General features: G+C 43.7%; 2 long non-coding RNA genes across 2 annotated transcripts in view; one reads left to right on the top strand and one right to left on the bottom strand.

Moving 5' to 3' along the window:
* Positions 1–21,705, top strand: part of LOC106567966 (vacuole membrane protein 1) — a 59,516-nt gene that overhangs the window by 28,279 nt on the left and 9,532 nt on the right. The window lies entirely within an intron of this gene.
* LOC123726243 (uncharacterized) lies at positions 18,869–19,377 on the bottom strand. Its single transcript, XR_006758635.1, has 2 exons — positions 19,091–19,377; positions 18,869–18,928 (listed from the first exon to the last, which is right to left on the bottom strand). It is a non-coding gene; the product is annotated as an uncharacterized lncRNA (long non-coding RNA).

The following is a 21,705-nucleotide window of genomic DNA, read 5'->3' on the forward strand; positions in this document are numbered from 1 at the left end:
TATGGATGTACACACACCAGTGGTGGTCAGTGCCGTTTAAGCTGAGGAAGGACACTTATTTTTTTTATTTTTTTCATGATCATGGCCTTATTTCTATTACAGCATATTGGATGAATCTCATTCATATTCCATTCACCCAGTCCAATGTAACAGCGATTAGGTTTATGCTACTACATGATACTTAAATTTTCCCTATACCCGTCATGAGGTTGCTACAATCTAGCCTAAGAATGAAAGTTTACAACGTAGGTGCACACAGGTCGAGAGACACATTTTAGGTGACAGGCTCTTGCCTGCATCTAGCTGATATAGGGTGTAATCATTAGTCTAACAGTTGCAAACGAGTTTCTATTGGACAAATTCAGTTACGTTTATCCCCGTTTTGTTCTGTTTGCTTCCGTTTTAAGAAACGTTTTTCAACAGATTTTGCGGAATGAATCCACCCCTGATCACTCGTAAACAGAGTCCACTCTCATAACAGCCACGTTGTATTCCTTCTCTTCCCTTAGCTTATGGACTTCAAAGCACAACACATCAGCTGTATGTGACCAGGTGAAAAGCCTACATCGTTGTCACCATATTAGCTAAAGTAAAGTCATAGTCAGCATAGGTAATAGAACTAACACGTTTGTAAACCTGCTACAATCATGCAGTAACGTTAGTGTACAGTCAGTAAGCAGTTACACCGGCAGGCCCAGGTGGCAATAAATGAGTCATACCAAAAGCTTACCATGACTTGGAAGAGTTCCATTATTGTGTTGGAAAGTCATAGCCAGCTAGCTAACATAGCATCCCTCTGGTTGAGCAGGGTGTTTCATAGCTAGCAAATGCAGCGAGCTAGTTTAGCCTAAGTAAGTGAAAGTGAAAAAGAAATGATAATCTCTCTTATTTCTCTCTTGCTTCTCCTTCATTTTGTAAGAAATGTATTTGTTCAAAACTGTTCAACTATTGTCTTTCTCTCTCTTTGATTCAACTACTCATCACACTTTATACACTGCCGTGCTAGCTAGCTGTAGTTTATGCTTTAGGTACTAGATTAAATATCTGATCCTTTGATTGGGTGGACAACATGTCAGTTCATGCTGCGAGACCTCTGATAGGCTGGAGGACGTCCTCCGGAAGTTGTCATAATGTCTGTGGAAGGGGGTGAGAACCATGAGCCTCCTAGGTTTTGTTTTGAAGTCAATGAACCCAGAGGAGGACAGAAGCTCACTGTCCTTCGGCTACACCATGGTGCTACCCCACAAAGTGCTGTTGAGGCTACTGTAGACATTCTTTGCAAAATAGTGTGTTTCAATCAGTTATTTGGTGACGTGATTATATTTAGTATAGTTTTATCTAAAAAGGATAACTTTTTAACCTCTCTGGGCTAGGTGGCACCAAATCGTCCCACCTACGTAACAGCCAGTTGAATCCTGTGGCGCGATTTTCAAATACCTTAGAAATGCTATTACTTCAATTTCTCAAACATATGACTATTTTACAGCTATTTAAAGACAAGACTCTCGTTAATCTAACCACACTGTCCGATTTCAAAAAGGCTTTACAACGAAAGCAAAACATTAGATTATGTCAGCAGAGTACCCAGCCAGAAATAATCAGACACCCATTTTTCAAGCTAGCATATAATGTCACATAAACCCAAACCACAGCTTAATGCAGCACTAACCTTTGATGATCTTCATCAGATGACAACCCTAGGACATTATGTTATACAATACATGCATGTTTTGTTCAATCAAGTTCATATTTATATCAAAAAACAGCTTTTTACATTAGCATGTGACGTTCAGAACTAGCATACCCCCCGCAAACTTCCGGGGAATTTACTAACGATTTACTAAATTACTCACGATAAACGTTCACAAAAAGCATAACAATTATTTTAAGAATTATAGATACAGAACTCCTCTATGCACTCGATATGTCCGATTTTAAAATAGCTTTTTGGTGAAAGAATATTGCAAAATGTGCTAAGTACATAGCCCAGCCATCACGGGCTAGCTATTTAGACACCCAGCAAGTTTAGCCTTCACCAAAATCAGATTTACTATAACAAAAATGTTATTACCTTTGGTGTTCTTCGTCAGAATGCACTCCCAGGACTTCTACTTCAATAACAAATGTTGGTTTGGTCCAAAATAATCCATCGTTATATCCAAATAGCGGCGTTTTGTTTGTGCGTTCTAGACACTATCCGAAACAGAAAGACGGGGGCGGCCAGTGCACACGCCTAAGCCCACTGTCCCCTGATCGGCCACTTGAGAAAGGCGATAATGTGTTTCAGCCTGGGGCTGGAATGACGACATTCAGCTTTTTCCCGGGCTCTGAGAGCCTATTGGAGCCGTGGGAAGTGTCACGTTACCGCAGAGATCCTTTGTTTTGGAAAGAGATGTCAAAGAAAGCCAATAAATGGTCAGACAGGCCACTTCCTGTAAAGGAATCTCTCAGGTTTTTGCCTGCCATATGAGTTCTGTTATACTCACAGACACCATTCAAACAGTTTTAGAAACTTTAGGGTGTTTTCTATCCATATATAATAAGTATATGCATATTCTAGTTACTGGGTAGGAGTAGTAACCAGATTAAATCGGGTACGTTTTTTATCCGGCGGTGTAAATACTGCCCCCTAGACCTAAGAGGTTAAATGTTAAATTGTAATTTTTATGAAATTCACTGTGGAGTCTACACACACACACACACACACACACACACACACACACACACACACACACACACGCTTGGACACAGAGACTGCTGGGGATTCCGATCATCGCAGCGGCAAGGCAATGGTTTCCGCTGGACGTCACAGGAATGCCAGTTATGTTCCCTTCATTGTAGCATCGCTGGGGCTGCTGGGACGAGGGCTGGCTGGAGTATGTGATTATGTGTCAGAGGGGTATTGTCCACAGAAAAGTTAGACTTCATGTTTTGTAGGATTTTCAGCTGCTGGCATAATTCAGACATGTTTCCAAAGAGGACTGACAGGAGGGTTAAATGGTCAGTTCTCTCTGTGAGGAAGCTGTTTTATTTGAACACAAACATACAGTATATCATGTACACACTCTCACCCAGTCGTCCTCTTATCTTTAAGGGTCAGGATTGGTTTGTTTAGTTTTTAGTTGGGTTTTATGTGTGTTTCCTCATGTGAATTCAATTGAGACTTCCCAAGCACAGGCATTCATTCCATTGGCAGAGTCATGAAAAGAGTGACAGGTTTAACTACTAGTCAAACAGTATCATGTCACTGCCAGCTCAACTCCTAACATATACTCACTGTCAACCTCTCTCCAGTTCTAAGCCTGTCTCTTTTGCTTGTGTCCTGTTCACCTTACCAGTATCCTCTCTCACCTTAGTGACGTGGACTAGATACAGAGGCTGCTATCTGCCTGTTTAGGGTTGGGCTCCAGATTAGCCATGACTCATCAGGACAACATGAGAAGACTTGGCTGTGTGTGTGTGTGTGTGTGTGTGTGTGTGTTGTGTGTGTGTAAGATGAGAAGCAGTGACCAAGCGCTCTGTGCATGTGGGAGAACGGGAACAGGCAGGCAGTGGCACACATGTAGGTCTCTCCTGCCATTCTCTGACTGTGTGTATGTGTGCGCGTGCATATGTGTGTGTGTTTTGTAAACACACCAGAGAGCCAGAGAAATGAAGTGTTGGACAAACACTCAGACAAGCAGTCTACTCCGTTGTAGTGGGAGTCTGTCTGTCTGTCAGGGCACTGTGTTCCCAGTTCCTGCCAACAAGCTTGGAGTCTTTTTTTAAATGTATTTAATAAAAATGTTCATAACAATTATTTATTTACAACATATCACACTCAATCAACAAGCAAACACACCATATATAAACACATGACACAACATTGTTCTCTCTCATCCAGGTCTAAATCATGTTTTCAACTAATAAAGGCATATTTCTATACTTTCATTTGTTTACATATCACATTTCATCCCCAAAAAACAAAAACACTAGAATGTTGCATATATGGGAAACAAATAAATAGGCCAGCAATTCAGTTTCTCATTATGTACATGATATTTATCTGACATATTATTGATTAGTATAATGATTTGGTATCAATAACCATGATTGAAAAGATGGCGCCGACGGAGAAGGCCGACATCTTACAAGTTCAGACCCGACTTTGCTATTTCGTGACTCTTTTTCGTGTTTGTCTTTACTTTTTTTGTACAGAAAATTCATGCTATTATCACACATGACCGCCAAGCACTTTTGGACATCAGACTGACGTTTACTAACCTCAATTTTGACTTCAAATCCGATTTTCAATTCTGACGCAGATGTTCAGAGAGACTTGAAAAGCTGCAATATTATGTGCCTTGCAGAAACTTGGCTGGCTGAATCTATGAACATGGAACTCAGTGGTTTCTCCATGCAGCAGAATCATGGACGACAGCGGCCTCAGTCAAGTCCAAAGGGGTGTGCCTCTTCATAAACAACAACTGGTGTGCTGCTTCCAGTGTGAAGGAAAGCTCTAGACTTTTGCTCACGTGATATATAATAGTTCATGGTAAGCTGCATACCTTTTTATCTACCAAAAATGTTACCTGTAGTTATCACGGCTGTCTACATTCCTCCACATACCAACACCGCTTTGGCGCTCAACAAACTGTATGGGGCCATAAACAAACAAACAAACCGCACACCCAGAGGCAGTGTTTCTGGTGGGTGGAGACTAATGCAAGGAGACTTTAAACCATTCTACCTCACTTCTACCACCCCTGCGCGACTAAGGGTGCTAAAACTCTTGACCAGGTTTAATTCTAAACACAGAAATGTATACAAGGCCCTCCCTTGTCCCTCCTTTGGCAAATCAGACCATGAAAATATTCTCCTGTTTCCTATTTACAAACAAAAGCTCAAACAGGAAGTTGTTCGATGAAGAAGACCAAGACTGTTTTGCTAGTACAGACTGGGATATGTTCCGAGATTCATCTGATTGCATTGAGGAGTTTACCACAACAGTCACGGGCTTCATCAGTAGGTGCATGGACGTCGTTCCCACAGTGACTATGCGAACATATCCAAACCAAAAACCATGGATTACAGACAATATCCACGCTGGGCTAAAGGCAAGAGCTATCATTTACAAGGAACAGGACACTGACATGGACACATACAAGAAATCCCTGCCACGACCTCCGACGAGACATCAAATATGCAAAAGGACTATATAGGAAGGTGGAATCCTATTACACCGGCTCCAATGTTCTTCAGACGTGGCAGGTCTTGCAGACGATAACGAATTATAAAGGGAAACCCAGCTGTGAGATGCCCAGTGATGCAGATCTCCCAAACAAACTAAATTCCTTTTTATGCTCACTTTGAGGAAAACAACACAGTCTTGCATGAAAGCCACTGTTGTTCCTGATGAATGTGTGATCTCACTCTGTGGCCAATGTGAGTAAAACTTTTAAACATGTTAACACTCGCAAGGCCTTAATACCAGGACGCATTCACATAGCATGCGCAGACCAGCTGACAATTGTCTTCAAGGACATTTTCAATCTCTCCTTGTCCCAGTCTGTAATCCCAACATGTTTCAAGATGACTACCATTGTCCCTGTTCCTAAGAGTTCCAAAGTAACCTACCTAAATGACTATCACCCTGTAGCACTCACACCTGGAATTATGAAGCGCTTTTAAACGCTGGTCATGACACAAAACACCATCATCCCAGACACCTACTCCAATTCGCATACCGCCACAACAGATCCCCATATGACCCAATCTCAATTGCCCTTCACGCTGCACTCTCTCACCTGGACAAGAGGGGAAATAACTGCTGTTCATAGACTACAGCGCAGCATACTCCCCTCCAAACTCATCACCAATCTTGGGACCCTGGGACTGAACCCCTCCGTGTGCAACTGGATTCTGTGCAACTGGCGGCAGGTAGCCTAGTGGTTAGAGCGTTGGACTTGTAACCGAAAGGTTGCAAGATCAAATCCCCGAGCTGACAATGTAAAAAAATGTCGTTCTGCCCCTGAACAAGGCAATTAACCCAATGTTCCTAGGCCGTCATTGAAAATAAGAATTTGTTGCCTGACTTGCCTAGTTAAAGGTTAAAAAATATATATACACTGCTCAAAAAAATAAAGGGAACACTTAAACAACACAATGTAACTCCAAGTCAATCACACTTCTGTGAAATCAAACTGTCCACTTAGGAAGCAACACTGATTGACAATACATTTCACATGCTGTTGTGCAAATGGAATAGACAACAGGTGGAAATTATAGGCAATTAGCAAGACACCCCCAATAAAGGAGTGGTTCTGCAGGTGGACCACAGACCACTTCTCAGTTCCTATGCTTCCTGGCTGATGTTTTGGTCACTTTTGAATGCTGGCGGTGCTTTCACTCTAGTGGTAGCATGAGACGGAGTCTACAACCCACACAAGTGGCTCAGGTAGTGCAGCTCATCCAGGATGGCACATCAATGCGAGCTGTGGCAAGAAGGTTTGCTGTGTCTGTCAGCGTAGTGTCCAGAGCATGGAGGTGCTACCAGGAGACAGGCCAGTACATCAGGAGACGTGGAGGAGGCCGTAGGAGGGCAACAACCCAGCAGCAGGACCGCTACCTCCGCCTTTGTGCAAGGAGGAGCAGGAGAAGCACTGCCAGAGCCCTGCAAAATGACCTCCAGCAGGCCACAAATGTGCATGTGTCTGCTCAAACGGTCAGAAACAGACTCCATGAGGGTGGTATGAGGGCCCGACGTCCACAGGTGGGGGTTTTGCTTACAGCCCAACACCGTGCAGGACGTTTGGCATTTACCAGAGAACACCAAGATTGGCAAATTCGCCACTGGCGCCCTGTGCTCTTCACAGATGAAAGCAGGTTCACACTGAGCACGTGACAGACGTGACAGAGTCTGGAGACGCCGTGGAGAACGTTCTGCTGCCTGCAACATCCTCCAGCATGACCGGTTTGGCGGTGGGTCAGTCATGGTGTGGGGTGGCATTTCTTTGGGGGGCCGCACAGCCCTCCATGTGTTCGCCAGAGGTAGCCTGACTGCCATTAGGTACCGAGATGAGATCGTCAGACCCCTTGTGAGACCATATGCTGGTGCGGTTGGCCCTGGGTTCCTCCTAATGCAAGACAATGCTAGACCTCATGTGGCTGTAGTGTGTCAGCAGTTCCTGCAAGAGGAAGGCATTGATGCTATGGACTGGCCCGCCCGTTCCCCAGACCTGAATCCAATTGAGCACATCTGGGACATCATGTCTCGCTCCATCCACCAACGCCACGTTGCACCACAGACTGTCCAGGAGTTGGCGGATGCGTTAGTCCAGGTCTGGGAGGAGATCCCTCAGGAGACCATCCGTCACCTCGTCAGGAGCATGCCCAGGCGTTGTAGGGAGGTCATACAGGCACGTGGAGGCCACACACACTACTGAGCCTCATTTTGACTTGTTTTAAGGACATTACATCAAAGTTGGCTCAGCCTGTAGTGTGGTTTTCCACTTTAATTTTGAGTGTGACTCCAAATCCAGACCTCCATGGGTTGATAAATTGGATTTCCATTGATTATTTTTGTGTGATTTTGTTGTCAGCACATTCAACTATGTAAAGAAAAAAGTATTTCAGAAGATTATTTAATTCATTCAGATCTAGGATTTGTTATTTTAGTGTTCCCTTTATTTTTTTGAGCAGTATATATTCTGGAATTCCTGACGGGCCAGCCACAGGTGGTGAGGGTAGGTAACAACACCTCGACCCCGCTGACCCTCAAAACAGGGGCCCCTCAGGGATTTGTGCTTAAAACCTCTCCTGTACTTCCTGTTCACCCACGACTGTGTGGCCACGTACAACCCCAACACCGTCATCAAACACACACTTTCACACTCATCATATGTTGCTACTCTGTTTTTATTTTACTCTTTTTATTATCTATCCTGATTAGGGTTGCAAAGCTACCGGTAGTTTACCAAAGTTACCGAAATCTTTAATTTGGTTAATTAACAGAAAAACATGAATAACTTTAAAAAAAATATATATATAGATATATATTAATATATAGTTGAATATTATTATTTTGTTTTACTTTAATTATAGATTTTCCGATAAACTAAAACAGTACAACCCCAACCCGTTATTCTCCCTCCCTTCCTCCCTCCCTCCAAACCACCCACCCACCAAAGCATCTATAAATGTAAGTTAAATAGAAATGAAAAATAGAAACATAAACAATGGAGAAAAAAAATGATATAAAAATTATTATCAGCACAAATGGCCACTAGAACAGACATGACTGCTTACCAAACTATGCAAGTTACACTAAGTAAAAGACAGGCTCTCCACGTATTGAATTAATGGGGACCAGTTTAAGTCTAACTTTTGTCAGGACCCATGCACAGTGTACCAAACCTTCTCCAGAGGCAGAGATGACATCACCTCCTTAACCCACTGCATAAAGGAGGGCAGCTTTGCAGACTTCCAGTGAAAGAGGACAAGGCGGCGAGCAAGTAGCGAGGTAGCATTCTGGTCTAGGGGAAGTACCCCAAAAATGAAAGTGACCGGGTTGGGGCTAACAGTTTTATTACACATATGTGAGAGTGCCTCAAAAATGGGGTCCCAGAGGCTACTCAAAGATTGGCATGACCAAAACATGTGTCCCATAGTCGCTGGACTCTGGTGGCATCTCAAACACTTGGGGTCAATATTTGGGTATATTTTTGCCAATCTGTCATTTGATTAATGGAGTCAGTGCAAACCCTAAACTGAATAAGCCAATACTTTAATCAAAATGATGTGTGGATACGCTCAATACTTTGTTGCCATATATCATCGAGTAGCTCGCCACCTATGTCTTGCTCCCATGCAGATTTTGTATTTGCAAAGGAATGCGGATTAATGTTCTGTATTATGACATACAGCGGGGGAAAAAAGTATTTGATCCCCTGCTGATTTTGTACGTTTGCCCACTTACAAAGAAATAATCAGTCTATAATTTTAATAGTAGGTTTATTTGAACAGTGAGACAACAAAAAAATCCAGAAAAACCCATGTCAAAAATGTTATAAAATAATTTGCGTTTTAATGAGGGAAATAAGTATTTGACCCTTCTGCAAAACATGACTTAGTACTTGGTGGCAAAACCCTTGTTGGCAATCACAGAGGTCAGACGTTTCTTGTAGTTGGCCACCAGGTTTGCACACATCTCAGGAGGGATTTTGTCCCACTCCTCTTTGCAGATCTTCTCCGAGTCATTAAGGTTTCGAGGCTGACGTTTGGCAACTCGAACCTTCAACTGCCTCCACAGATTTTCTATGGGATTAAGGTCTGGAGACTGGCTAGGCCACTCCAGGACCTTAATGTGCTTCTTCTTGAGCCACTCCTTTGTTGCCTTGGCCGTGTGTTTTGGGTCATTGTCATGCTGGAATACCCATCCACGACCCATTTTCAATGCCCTGGCTGAGGGAAGGAGGTTCTCACCCAATATTTGACGGTACATGGCCCGTCCATCGTCCCTTTGATGCGGTGAAGTTGTCCTGTCCCCTTAGCAGAAAAACACCCCCAAAGCATAATGTTTGCACCTCCATGTTTGACGGTGGAGATGGTGTTCTTGGGGTCATAGGCAGCATTCCTCCTCCTCCAAACACGGCGAGTTGAGTTGATGTCAAAGAGCTCCAATTTGGTCTCATCTGACCACAACACTTTCACTAGTTGTCCTCTGAGTCATTCAGGTGTTCATTGGCAAACTTCAGACGGGCATGTAAATGTATTCTTGAGCAGGGGGACCTTGCGGGCGCTGCAGGATTTCAGTCCTTCACGGCGTAGTGTGTTACCAGTTATTTTCTTGGTGACTATGCTCCCAGCTGCCTTGAGATCATTGACAAGATCCTCTCATGTAGTTCTGGGCTGATTCCTCACCGTTCTCATGATCATTGCAATTCCACGAGGTGAGATCTTGCATGGAGCTCCAGGCCGAGGGATATTGACAGTTCTTTTGTGTTTCTTCCATTTGCGAATAATCGCACCAAATGTTGTCACCTTCTCACCAAGCTGCTTGGCGATGGTCTTGTAGCCCATTCCAGCCTTGTGTAGGTCTACAATCTTGTCCCTGACATCCTTGGAGAGCTCTTTGGTCTTGGCCATGGTGGAGAGTTTGGAATCTGATTGATTGATTGCTTCTGTGGACAGGTGTCTTTTTTACAGGTAACAAGCTGCGGTTAGGAGCACTCCCTTTAAGAGTGTGCTCCTAATCTCAGCTCGTTACCTGTATAAAAGACACCTGGGAGCCAGAAATCTTTCTGATTGAGAGGGGGTCAAATACTTATTTCCCTCATTAAAATGCAAATCAATTTATAACATTTCTGTTATTACATTTCTGTTATTCTGTCTCTCACTGTTCAAATAAACCTACCATTCAAATTATAGACTGATCCTTTCTTTGTCAGTGGGCAAACGTACAAAATCAGCAGGGGATCAAATACTTTTTTCCCCCACTGTATAATCTGGAGATTGTGCCCTTCAGATAAGGGTTAAGATCTAAGCACCTCTCGACTGGACACTTAGTAAGCTTGAATGGAAATTAAGGGAAATGTTTTTTGGCAAAGCTGCAAGTTTGCAGGTACAGTTGAAGTCGGAAGTTTACATGCACTTTAGCCAAATACATTTTAAACTCAGTTTTTCACAATTCCTGACATTTAATCCTAGTAAAAATTCCCTGCCTTATGTCAGTTAGGATCACCACTTTATTTTAAGAATGTGAAATGTCAGAATAATAGTAGAGAGAGCGATTTATTTCTGCTTTTATTTCTTTCATCACATTCCCAGTGGGTCAGAAGTTTACATACACTCAATTAGTATTTGGTAGCATTGCCTTTAAATTGTTTAACTTGGGTCAAACGTTTCGGGTAGCCTTCCACAAGCTTCCCACAATTAGTTGGGTGAATTTTGGCCCATTCCTCCCGACAGAGCTGGTGTAACTGAGTCAGGCTTGTAGGCCTCCTTACTTGCACACACCTTTTCAGTTCTACCCACAAATTTTCAATAGGATTGAGGTCAAGGCTTTGTGATGGCCTGTCCAATACCTTGACTTTGTTGTCCTTGAGCCATTTTGCCACAACTTTGGAAGTATGCTTGGGGTCATTGTCCATTTGGAAGACTCATTTGCGACCAAGCTTTAACTTCCTGACTGATGTCTTGAGATGTTGCTTCAATATATCCACATAATTTCCCTCCCTCGTGATGCCATCTATTTTATGAAGTGCACCAGTCCCTCCTGCAGCAAAGAACCCTCACAACATGATGCTGCCACCCCCGTGCTTCACGGTTGGGATGGTGTTCTTCAGTTTGCAAGCCTCCCCCTTTTTCCTCCAAACATAACAATGGTCATAATGGCCCAACAGTTCTATTTTTGTTTCATCAGACCAGAGGACATTTCTCCAAAAAGTACGATCTTTGTCCCCATGTGCAGTTGCAAACCGTAGTCTGGCTTTTTTTATGGCGGTTTTGGAGCAGTGGCTTCTTCCTTGCTGAGTGGCCTTTCGGACTCGTTTTACTGTGGATATAGATACTTTTGTACCTGTTTCCTCCAGCATCTTCACAAGGTCCATTGCTGTTGTTCTGGGATTGATTTGCACTTTTCGCACCAAAGTACGTTCATCTCTAGGAGACAGAACGCGTCTCCTTCCTGAGCGGTATAATTGCTGCGTGTGGTGTTTACTTGCGTACTATTGTTTGTACAGATTAACGTGGTACCTTCAGACGTTTGGAAATTGCTCCCAAGGATGAACCAGACTTGTGGAGGTCTACAATTTGTTTTCTGAGGTCTTGGCTGATTTCTTTTGATTTTCCCATGATGTCAAGCAAAGAGGCACTGAGTTTGAAGGTAGGCCTTGAAATACATCCACAGGTACACCTCCAATTGACTCAAATTATGTCAATTAGCCTATCCAACACTTCTAAAGCAATGACATCATTTTCTGGAATTTTCCAAGCTGTTTAAAGGCACAGTCAACTTAGTGTATGTGAACTTCTGACCCACTGGAATTGTGATACAGTGAATTATAAGTGAAATATTCTGTCTGTAAACAATTGTTGGAAAAATTACTTGTGTCATGCACACAGTAGATGTCCTAACCGACTTGCCAAAACTATTGTTTGTTAACAAGACATTTGTGGAGTGGTTGAAAAACGAGTTTTAATGACTCCAAACTAAGTGTATGTAAACTTCCGACTTCAACTGTATCTAAAAAAAGTGGGTATTGGGAATATTATGGTCAACCCTCAGAGTATCGAATGAGACGAATGTATTATCAACAACTAGGTCACAAGAAAACACCAGACCCTTCCTATGCCAGAACTGGAATGCCGTGTCAATCTGTGACGCTGGGAAGAGATGATTAGATGTCAATTGGGAGAAGCCACTTGCTTGTTTAAGGCTAAAGTGACTTCGGAATTGGGAGCAGATTTTAAGTGAGTTCTTAACAATGGAGTTCAAAACATGGGTGTCAAGGTTCATGGGCATTGGGGAGCACAGGAGCGAGACCGAAGAAGTTGGAAGGCTTGACTATCTCCATGATGGCCTAAGTTGGGCCACCCTTGTTTTCAAATGTAGAAACCCAATAAACACATTTAGATATATTTGTTGACCAGTAGAAGTGTAAAAAATTGGGAAGGACTAGCCCGCCTGCGGGCTTAGGCCTCTCTAGATATACCTTTCTCATTCATGGATTTGACTTACTCCAAATTAAGTTGGAAATGTAGCTGTCCAGTTGTTTGAACATCGACTTTTGCAGAAAAATTGTGATAATTTGGAATAAGTACAAAAATCTAGGTAGTACAATTCTTAACAGAATTAATGCGACCTGTTAATGAAATGGGAAGAGACGACCACCTTATGAAATCCTGCTTAGTGCGCTCCAGGAGTGTTTTGAAGTTATGTTGAAACAGAGCCTTAAATGAGCGTGTGACCTTTATCCCCAAATAAGTAAAGACCTGATGCTCCACCTTAAATGGGGAATTGGCATACCCAATTCCTTCTGCTAACTGATTAATCGGGAGGAGCACACTTTTTGTTAGGTTTAACTTATAACCAGAGAATGTCCCAAAACCTTGTAGCATGTCCAAGAGACAGGGTATAGACTCCACAGGGTTAGCGATGTATAAAAGAAGATTGTCTGCATGTAAGGACACTTTATGAGTTATGTTGCCCCTCAATATTCCCTTAATCCTCTCCTCCGCCTGCAGGGCGATAGCAAGAGGCTCAATAGCCATATCAAATAGGAAAGGGGATAAACAGCAACCCTGCCTGGCGCCCCTGTGGAGAGGGAAGTAGCTGGAGGTAACGTTGTTGGTGAGAACAGAAGCCATTGGGGACGAGTACAAAATCTTAATCCAGGAAAGGAATGACGGGCCAAACCCATATCTCTCTAGTAATGTAAATAGAAATTACCACTCAACCCGGTAGAAAGCCTTCTCAGCATCAAGAGAGATGATGACCTCTGGCTGTAGAGTTGAGTGGGCAGAATAAAGAACATTAAATAGCCAGCGCATATTATAGAAAGATTGCCTACCTGAAATAAATCAGTTTTGGTCAGAGTTAATTATATTAGGCATCACTGTCTCTAAATGGCACGAGAGGACCTTAGTGAGAATTTTATAATCGCAGCACAAAAGGTTTATAGGGCGGTATGAGCCACAGTCTAGGGGATTCTTGTCTTTTTTTTTAAGCAAAACCTAAATAGTTGCCTGGGTAAGTGTCTGTGGCAGTTTCTGACTGGAAAGGATTTCATTGTACATTGAGCTGAGAATAGGGGATCATTTAGAGGAGTATGCTTTATAAAATTCAAGCCATCATGCCCAGGGTCTTTGTCGCTCTGCATGGACTGGATTGCCAGAGTAGCTTCATCACGTATTGAGGCATCCATGTTGGTTTGTTCATCTGAATTGAGGCAGGGGATGTCCAGATTGTCTGTCTAGAAATGCATGCATACGAGATATGTCAGGAAGAGCCTCTGACGAGTAAAGAGCAGAATAGAATTACTTACATTTATTGTTTATTTCTTTGGAACTGGTAGAAGTTAAATCAGCTGCAACACAGATTTCAGGTATGGTGCTGCTAGCAGCGGATTGTCGAAGCTGGTGAGAGAACTTTCTCTCCAAGTTCATATAATTTTTTGCCTCAACTTAAACAGAAGCTGCTCCGTTTGTTTGGTGGAAAGATTGTCAAATTCCGATTGGTGTAGCAGTCTCTCTTTGTAGAGTTCAGGAGTTGGAGAAGAGGCATATCTGTTGTCCACATCTAGAATTAGTTGAGATAGCTCCAATAAGCACTTGGTGCGCTGTTTGTCATACGCTGTGTATGAAATAATGTAGCCCCTTAGATATGCTTTGAACGACTCCCACACAGTAGAATGAGACACGTCAGAGGTGCAGTTGATCTGTAAAAAGACATCAATGTGAGTTGATATGTATTTTTTAAAGGCACTACAGGATAGTAGTAGTGGGTCAAGTCACAACGCGCGTTGTGACACAATACAGTCCGGAAAGTGGTTATCTAGCTGGACAAGTCTATGGTCTGAGATAATGATGCTATGATATTGGCTATTAGTTACAAAAGGAAGATTGTCCAGCTGGAAAAAGTCAATCCTAGAGTATGAGCAGTGGACTGGAGAAAAGAAAGAGTACTGTTTAGCAGTGGGATTGCGCCTGCTCCATGGATCAGACAAATTATAGGATTCTAGAAATTAGTTGATTACTGCGCCTGATTTTGAAATTACATTGTTGGGCTTCGGTCTGGATCTGTCTAGACTTGGATGCAATACACAATTGAAATCTCTGCCCAATATCAAATGATGAGAGTTAAGGTCGGGAAGTGTTGCGATGAGGTCAGAGAAAAATTGAGCGTCATCCCAATTAGGACCATAGAGGTTAGCCAGAATGTGTGTTAAACAATATTATAGTGATGGGTAAATATCTGACAGTATGCATACACTCGACTACGCTTGACCACTTGGTTAATTCCTTTCATGTTCCAGCTGATAAAGCATGTGGAGCCTAAAGTATGTGAATTAGGCATAGTCATAGTAATCAGAAATTAATGTTAGTACGATCACATGGCCAGTGTGCTGAAAGGTCAGAGTAATAAAATATAAAGAAAAGAAAAAAAACAGCTAAAAACAACAAAATACCCATAAATAGGCACGTTTCTAATCAAGATATGAATTCACTAGTTGGTCCTTGGTTGCGTTAGCACGGCTTGTGCAGGGTCACAGTATCAGCCCACAATGGCTAGTTAGTATTATGTCGCCTGTCCTCCTGTGGATGTAGGTGCACGACAATGTATTCTTTGGCCTTGGTTGGGTCTAAGAATGTCTTCTGCTCGCCGGAGGGAGTAGTGATCTTCAGTACAGCTGGGTAAAGAATGCCAAACTTGGTGTCCAGACAGGGGTGTAGGAGCCCCCTCACCTCGTTGAAGGCTGACCTCTTCTTCATGGTTGTTGCCGTGTAGTCCGGGTAAATGTGAATATTCTGGCCGTCGTGGGTGATGGGAGCTGCTCGCGCTGCCTTACGGAAGACATACTCCTTCTCCTGAAGGTAGTGGATTTGAACTACTATGGGTCTGGTCGGCTCCCCATTCTTCGGTGCGGACTGTATGCTTCTGTGCGCACGGTCAAGGGTGGGGGTGTAGTCGAGGCCTAGAATTTCCTGTAGCAGTTTAGCTATGGACAGGGCAGTCTGCTTCCGCCTACGGTCTTGAGTCCCTCTTTCACGCCGAAAATGTGACCGTTCCCCCAACGCTGTCTGGTCTTGAGGTCCTCAACCTTGGAAGTGAGTTTGACGACATCTGATGATAGCCGGGTGACATGCTCTTCCAGTGTCACCACTTTGTCGGAGTAAATATTTGCGCCATCTTCCAGGCTATTAAGGGTGTCATGTCTCGCCAAGTCTTCGTTAACGAAGTCGATCTTTATGTTGACCTCGGTGGTGAGAATAGCTATTTGTGCGGATAGGTCAGTGGATAAGGATTCCACCTTAGCCAGCGCAGTCTGTTCAGATTTAATGATGGCCGCCATTACCATGGTTAGGTCGGGGGGATCAGAGTCCGTTTCAGGTGAGCCCGAGGCTTCAGCAGAGGCCTGCTCCTTTGTGGCACGCGTTGTTGTCTCGACATTTTACGATTAAAAGGCCCAAAATTTCTGAAAAAAAGCCAGGTTAGGAAATTGCGTTCGATTACAAATTAAATGTTACAAAATGAACACGGTGGGGGAGGTGTTGGTCAAGTATTAATAGTAAGTTGTTCCCCTTGGATCTGAGCACCGAGAAAACGCGTCTTCACATGTTGCTGCTCACCTTCACACCCATTTAAAAAAATGTAAGCTGTTTCCATATTGTCCATGAGTTTTATAGTAGATAGACCATATGGTTCAAGAGAAAATGTATTAATGAAGAAAACATCTTATTAACTATGGCATTATTTTAATTGAACTCTGCAACTCTTCCAACTATTGACTTTTTTCACAACTGCCACCAGTTTGACGCCAAAACTTTGACAACAAATACATATTGACATAGTAAATAAGTAAAAGTTTTAAAAATATTGTTATGAAGGACATTTCATGCTAAAATCCTCATATTAAACACCAATCATATTCACAAAATTGATGGTTTATATTTAGGATAATGTTTTAAAGCTTTGTCATTATTTTTTCAATAATAGACATTTTTGTTTTTTTAATTATTTCATACATTTTACATGTGATAAGGCCACACAGAGGGCCAGAGATAATTACAGATGCCTAGTCACATAATCCAAGATGGTGTAGCAGTCAGACGTCTTTGTCCTGTCATGTCCCTTGTATATATATATTTTTATATTTTTCTTCGCATATCTTTTAAAAATATTTTCCTAAATCTCAACTTCTAAATACTCTCCTGCAACCTGCCTCACCCAATGTGGCGTGGATCTGTTTTTTTTTCTAAAGTATTACTTCGGATCTGGAATCCCTCAACTGAAGCTAGCCAGCTAACTACCTACCAGCTATCAGTCAGGAAACCAGTGCTAGCAGTCATCAGCTAACCTTTAGCTCGGAAAGCTCTCGCCAGATCGTACAACGTGACTCAAACCAGAGCATAACGGACCTATTTTTTTTCTTTCCATATCCCCGGATTTCTACCGCAAACTCTGAACATTTTCATCTGGATCTTCGCAACTAGCTAACCGCAATCCCGGGTGACTACTCCTGGCTAGCGTTTCCATCCCGGAGCAAGTACCAATTAGCCTGAAGCTAGCCCGGCTAGGGCTCCTGGGCTACCACCGAAGCCCACTCCTGGGCTACAATATCCGGACCCCTTCTACTGCCATTACGGGGCACGGAACCCCGCCGATCATCTACGACTGGAATACCGACATAATCTGCCCGAGGATTCCAACAGGCCCCTCAGGCGCGACGTCCGCTGAAGGCCCATTCTGCTAACCTCGGCCTGCTAGCTACCGAGAGCTACTTGGAACCCTACTAATCCACGACTGATCTATCGACGTCACCGCACGAAGAGGCAAAAACAGACTTACCTCCATCGCAAAGTCCCCCAAAGGCCCTTCTGCTAACTTGATAGCCCCGGCTACTAACTGCTAGCTTGCTAGCCCCGGTCTGGTAACTGCTAGCTTGCTAGCCCCAGTCTGCTAACTGCTAGCTTGCTTGCCCCGGTCTGCTAACCGCTAGCTTGCTTTCCCCGGTCTGCTAACTGCTAGCTTGCTTGCCCCGGTCTGCTAACTGCTAGCTTGCTTGCCCCAGTCTGCTAACTGCTAGCTTGCTTGCCCCGGTCTGCTAACTGCTAGCTTGCTTGCCCCGGTCTGCTAACTGCTAGCTTGTTAGCCCCGGCCTGCTAACTGCTAGCTTGTTAGCACTGGCCTGCTAACTGTCTGAATTGTCGTGTCCCCAGTCAGCCCAACCACTCACTGGACCCATATGTTCACTTAGCTACGCATGCCTCTCTCTAATATCAATATGCCTCGTCCATTACTGTCCTGGTTAGTGATTACTGTCTTATTTCACTGTAGAGCCTCTAGCCCTGTTCAATATGCCTTAACCAACCATGTTGTTCCACCTCTTACATATGCGATAACATCACCTGGTTTAAACGTCTCTAGAGACTATATCTCTCTCATCATTACTCAATGCCTAGGTTTACCTCCAATGTACTCACATCCTACCTTACCTTTGTCTGTACACTGTGCCTTGAATCTATGCTATCGTTCCCGGAAACTTGCTCCTTTTACTCTCTGTTCCGAACGTGCTTGACGGCCAGTTCGTTTAGCCTTTAGCCGTACCCTTATCCTACTTCTCTGTTCCTCTGGTGATGTAGAGGTTAATCCAGGTCCTGCAGTGCCTAGCTCCATTCCCACTCCCCAGGTGCTCTCATTTGTTGACTTCTGTAACCGTAAAAGCCTTGGTTTCATGCATGTTAACATTAGAAGCCTACTCCCTAAGTTACGAATATGTAGCGAGGGCCAGCCGACTACAGCATACAGGTTGCAGTGGTGGGTGGTATAAGGGGATTTGGTAACAAAACGGATGACACTGTGATAGACTGCATTCAGTTTGCTGAGTAGAGTATTGGAAGCTATTTTGTAGATGACATCGCCGAAGTCGAGGATCGGTAGGATAGTCAGTTTTACTAGGGTAAGTTTGGCGGCGTGAGTGAAGGAGGCTTTGTTGCAAAATAGAAAGCCGATTCTAGATTTGATTTTGGATTGGAGATGTTTAATATGAGTCTGGAAGGAGAGTTTACAGTCTAGCCAGACACCTAGGTATTTGTAGTTGTCCACATATTCTAGGTCAGAACCGTCCAGGGTGTAACTCCCTCCAGTAACCACGAGCACAACCGTTCCTTGATTTTAACTGGCGGCTTTATTCTGTAGTTTAGTCAGAATTATCACCTTCCGTGAGAACTATAAAGTAAATGAAAATACAGTTTAAGCACACTCTTACACCACCTTGTCTTATGAGTGACTTATTAGCTTGGTATAACTCTGAAGTAATTACATACATAAACAGTTGAAGCCGGAGCTATAACAGTATCAGATTGAGCACACGAATAAAGGAAAAAATACCTCATTGGCTGCTTATTACAGAAGGGAGGAAATCAAACTTCACACTTATATTCCTGGCATGAATTCACGCTTCATCCTAACATACACATATCAACCTTTACGAACTACACCCGGTAACATGAAAACTTAGCTAACATCGCGCGGGAAAGCCTTCACCCCCAAAGATGTGTTGCTACGATAATGATCCCCGTTACAACAGTTATTAGCCACGTAGTTCCACCTGTCTTATCATTTCCCTCGTATAGCAAACACATAAACAATTCAAACAAAAAACAACGACATAGACTTACAGATTAACTGTCAATTACACTCCCACCAATCACCTGTGATTTCTGTGAAAGGGGTCTGCAGGGTTTTTGATCGGCTTCCAGGAGGGTGACTGTCTTATGGATGGGCCTCTCCAGATAGGTGGGTTTGGTGATGCGTTTACCTCTCTCATCCAGGGTTGAGTCGCTGATCAGTAACTTGCATCTTCTCACCCGACCATCCTGTCCCGGGTACACTTCTGTAACCTTTGCCAATTTCCACTGGTTGCGTGGTGCAGTATCATCTTGCAATATGACAATGTCATTAATACTTGCGTTTCTTCTGTCTTTATTCCATTTCTGCCTGTGTTGGAGGTTTAGGAGGTACTCTTTCTTCCACCTTGCCCAGAATTCATTGGCTAAGAATTGTACTCTGCGCCATCTCTTGCGGAGATAAAGATCTTCCTTGATGAACTGTCCAGGTGGTGGTAAGAGAATTGTGGACTTCATTGTCAAGATGTGATTTGGTGTGAGCGGTTCTGGACCTAATGGATCATTCAGATATTCCGTAGTTAGGGGCCTACTATTTAAAATCGCCATGACTTCATAGAGAAAGGTACGCAGAGAAGCGCTGTCGAGTCTTCCGTCTGACTGATCAAGAATGGATGTCAAGACACTTCGTATCGTGCGGATTTGCCTTTCCCAAACACCACCCATGTGACTTGAAGATGGGCTGTTCATGATAAACTCGCATCCAAGTTCCTTCAATCGTTCTTGATCCATTTCCTTCCGGGCGTCCACAAACTCGCGTCTTGCGCCAATGAAGTTGCTGCCTTGATCACATCTGATTTGACGAACATTACCACGTATGGCGATGAATGAACGCAGGGCATTGATAAAGGCATCGGTGGTTAAGTCATCAAGCATTTCAATGTGAACTGCTCGAGAGCCCATGCAAGTGAGTAGGAGCCCATAACGCTTTAACTCTCTTCTTCCGTCCTTGGCATAGAAGGGTCCAAAGCAGTCCATCCCGCAGTATGTGAAGGGAGGCGTGGTCTCCATGCGTTCCTTCGGAAGATCTGCCATCCTTTGCTCTTCTGTACATCTTCTGAATTTCCTGCATTTCACACATTTGTAGATGTGCGAGGAAACTGCATTGCTGCATCCTAGGATCCATATACCGTTGGATCGCAGCTCATTGATCGTTATTCCACGTCCTTGATGTCGTACTCTTTCATGATAGTGCTTGACGAGCAGCACTGACAAGTGGCTATCTCTTGGCAGGATTGCAGGATGCTTCACGTGGGAATGAAGAGTTGCATGAGCCAAGCGACCTCCCACCCTGAGGATACCTTGCTCATCCAGAAATGGACTCAATTTATGCAACTTGCTTGCTTTATCTTTGGTCTTGATGTATTTCTGGTGCCTAAGGTTGTGTATCTCATGGGAGAAGGCTGCTTCTTGAACCATCCTTATAATGGTGAGCTCTGCCTCTCTCCTTTCTTCTATGCTTGTAGCTTCACTAGACCTCAATTTTAAACCTATGGCTTCCTTGACACGTCGTTTGAGCCTGGCGATAGCTTTTACCACTCTTGCAGAGTCTGAGAACTTGTGAAGGTGATCTAGTAACGATCTTTCTTCCTTTGCCTGGGTATCATGGACCAGGGATTTCTGCAGCTCTGGGTCATTGTCTGCGAACTCTCCCCCCTTGACTTGTCCTTTGGGAAGTTCTTCTTGCCAAAGAAAGTCTGGACCTGTGAACCAGTTGGAAGCCATGAGCTGTTCTGATGTGAGACCTCTGGAAGCATGATCCGCAGGATTCTCTTCAGAGGTCACATATCTCCATTGTTCGGGATCTGTGCTTTGCTTAATGCGTTGGATACGGTTAGCTACAAAGACGTGGAATCTTCTGGCTTCATTGTTGATGTAGCCAAGAACTACCTTTGAGTCTGTCCAGAAGTATTCCTGTAGACCTTGTATCTCTAGCTCCCTTTTGAGCATGTCAATTGTTCGAACAGCTACCACCGCTGCTGAAAGTTCCAGTCGTGGTATGGTCGTAATCTTGGAAGGGGCGACTCTCGACTTCCCCATAACTAGGGAGCAATGAACTTCTCCTGCTGTGCTGATTGTTCTGAGGTATGAGCACTCTCCATAACCTGAGGTACTAGCGTCGGAGAAGTGATGGAGCTCATAACTCTGCACTTCCTTGAAACTTGATGGCAAGTAGCCTCGTTGGATTCTTACTTCCGACAACTTTTGTAGACCTTGGAGCCAGAATTCCCACTGGAAACGTAGGTCATCTGGAATGGGGTCATCCCAGTCGATCTTGTCACGACACATCTGCTGCAAGATCTGCTTCCCTGCCAGGAC

Source organism: Salmo salar, chromosome ssa13 (assembly GCF_905237065.1).
Source record: "Salmo salar chromosome ssa13, Ssal_v3.1, whole genome shotgun sequence".
Classification (NCBI taxonomy): Eukaryota; Metazoa; Chordata; class Actinopteri; order Salmoniformes; family Salmonidae; genus Salmo; species Salmo salar.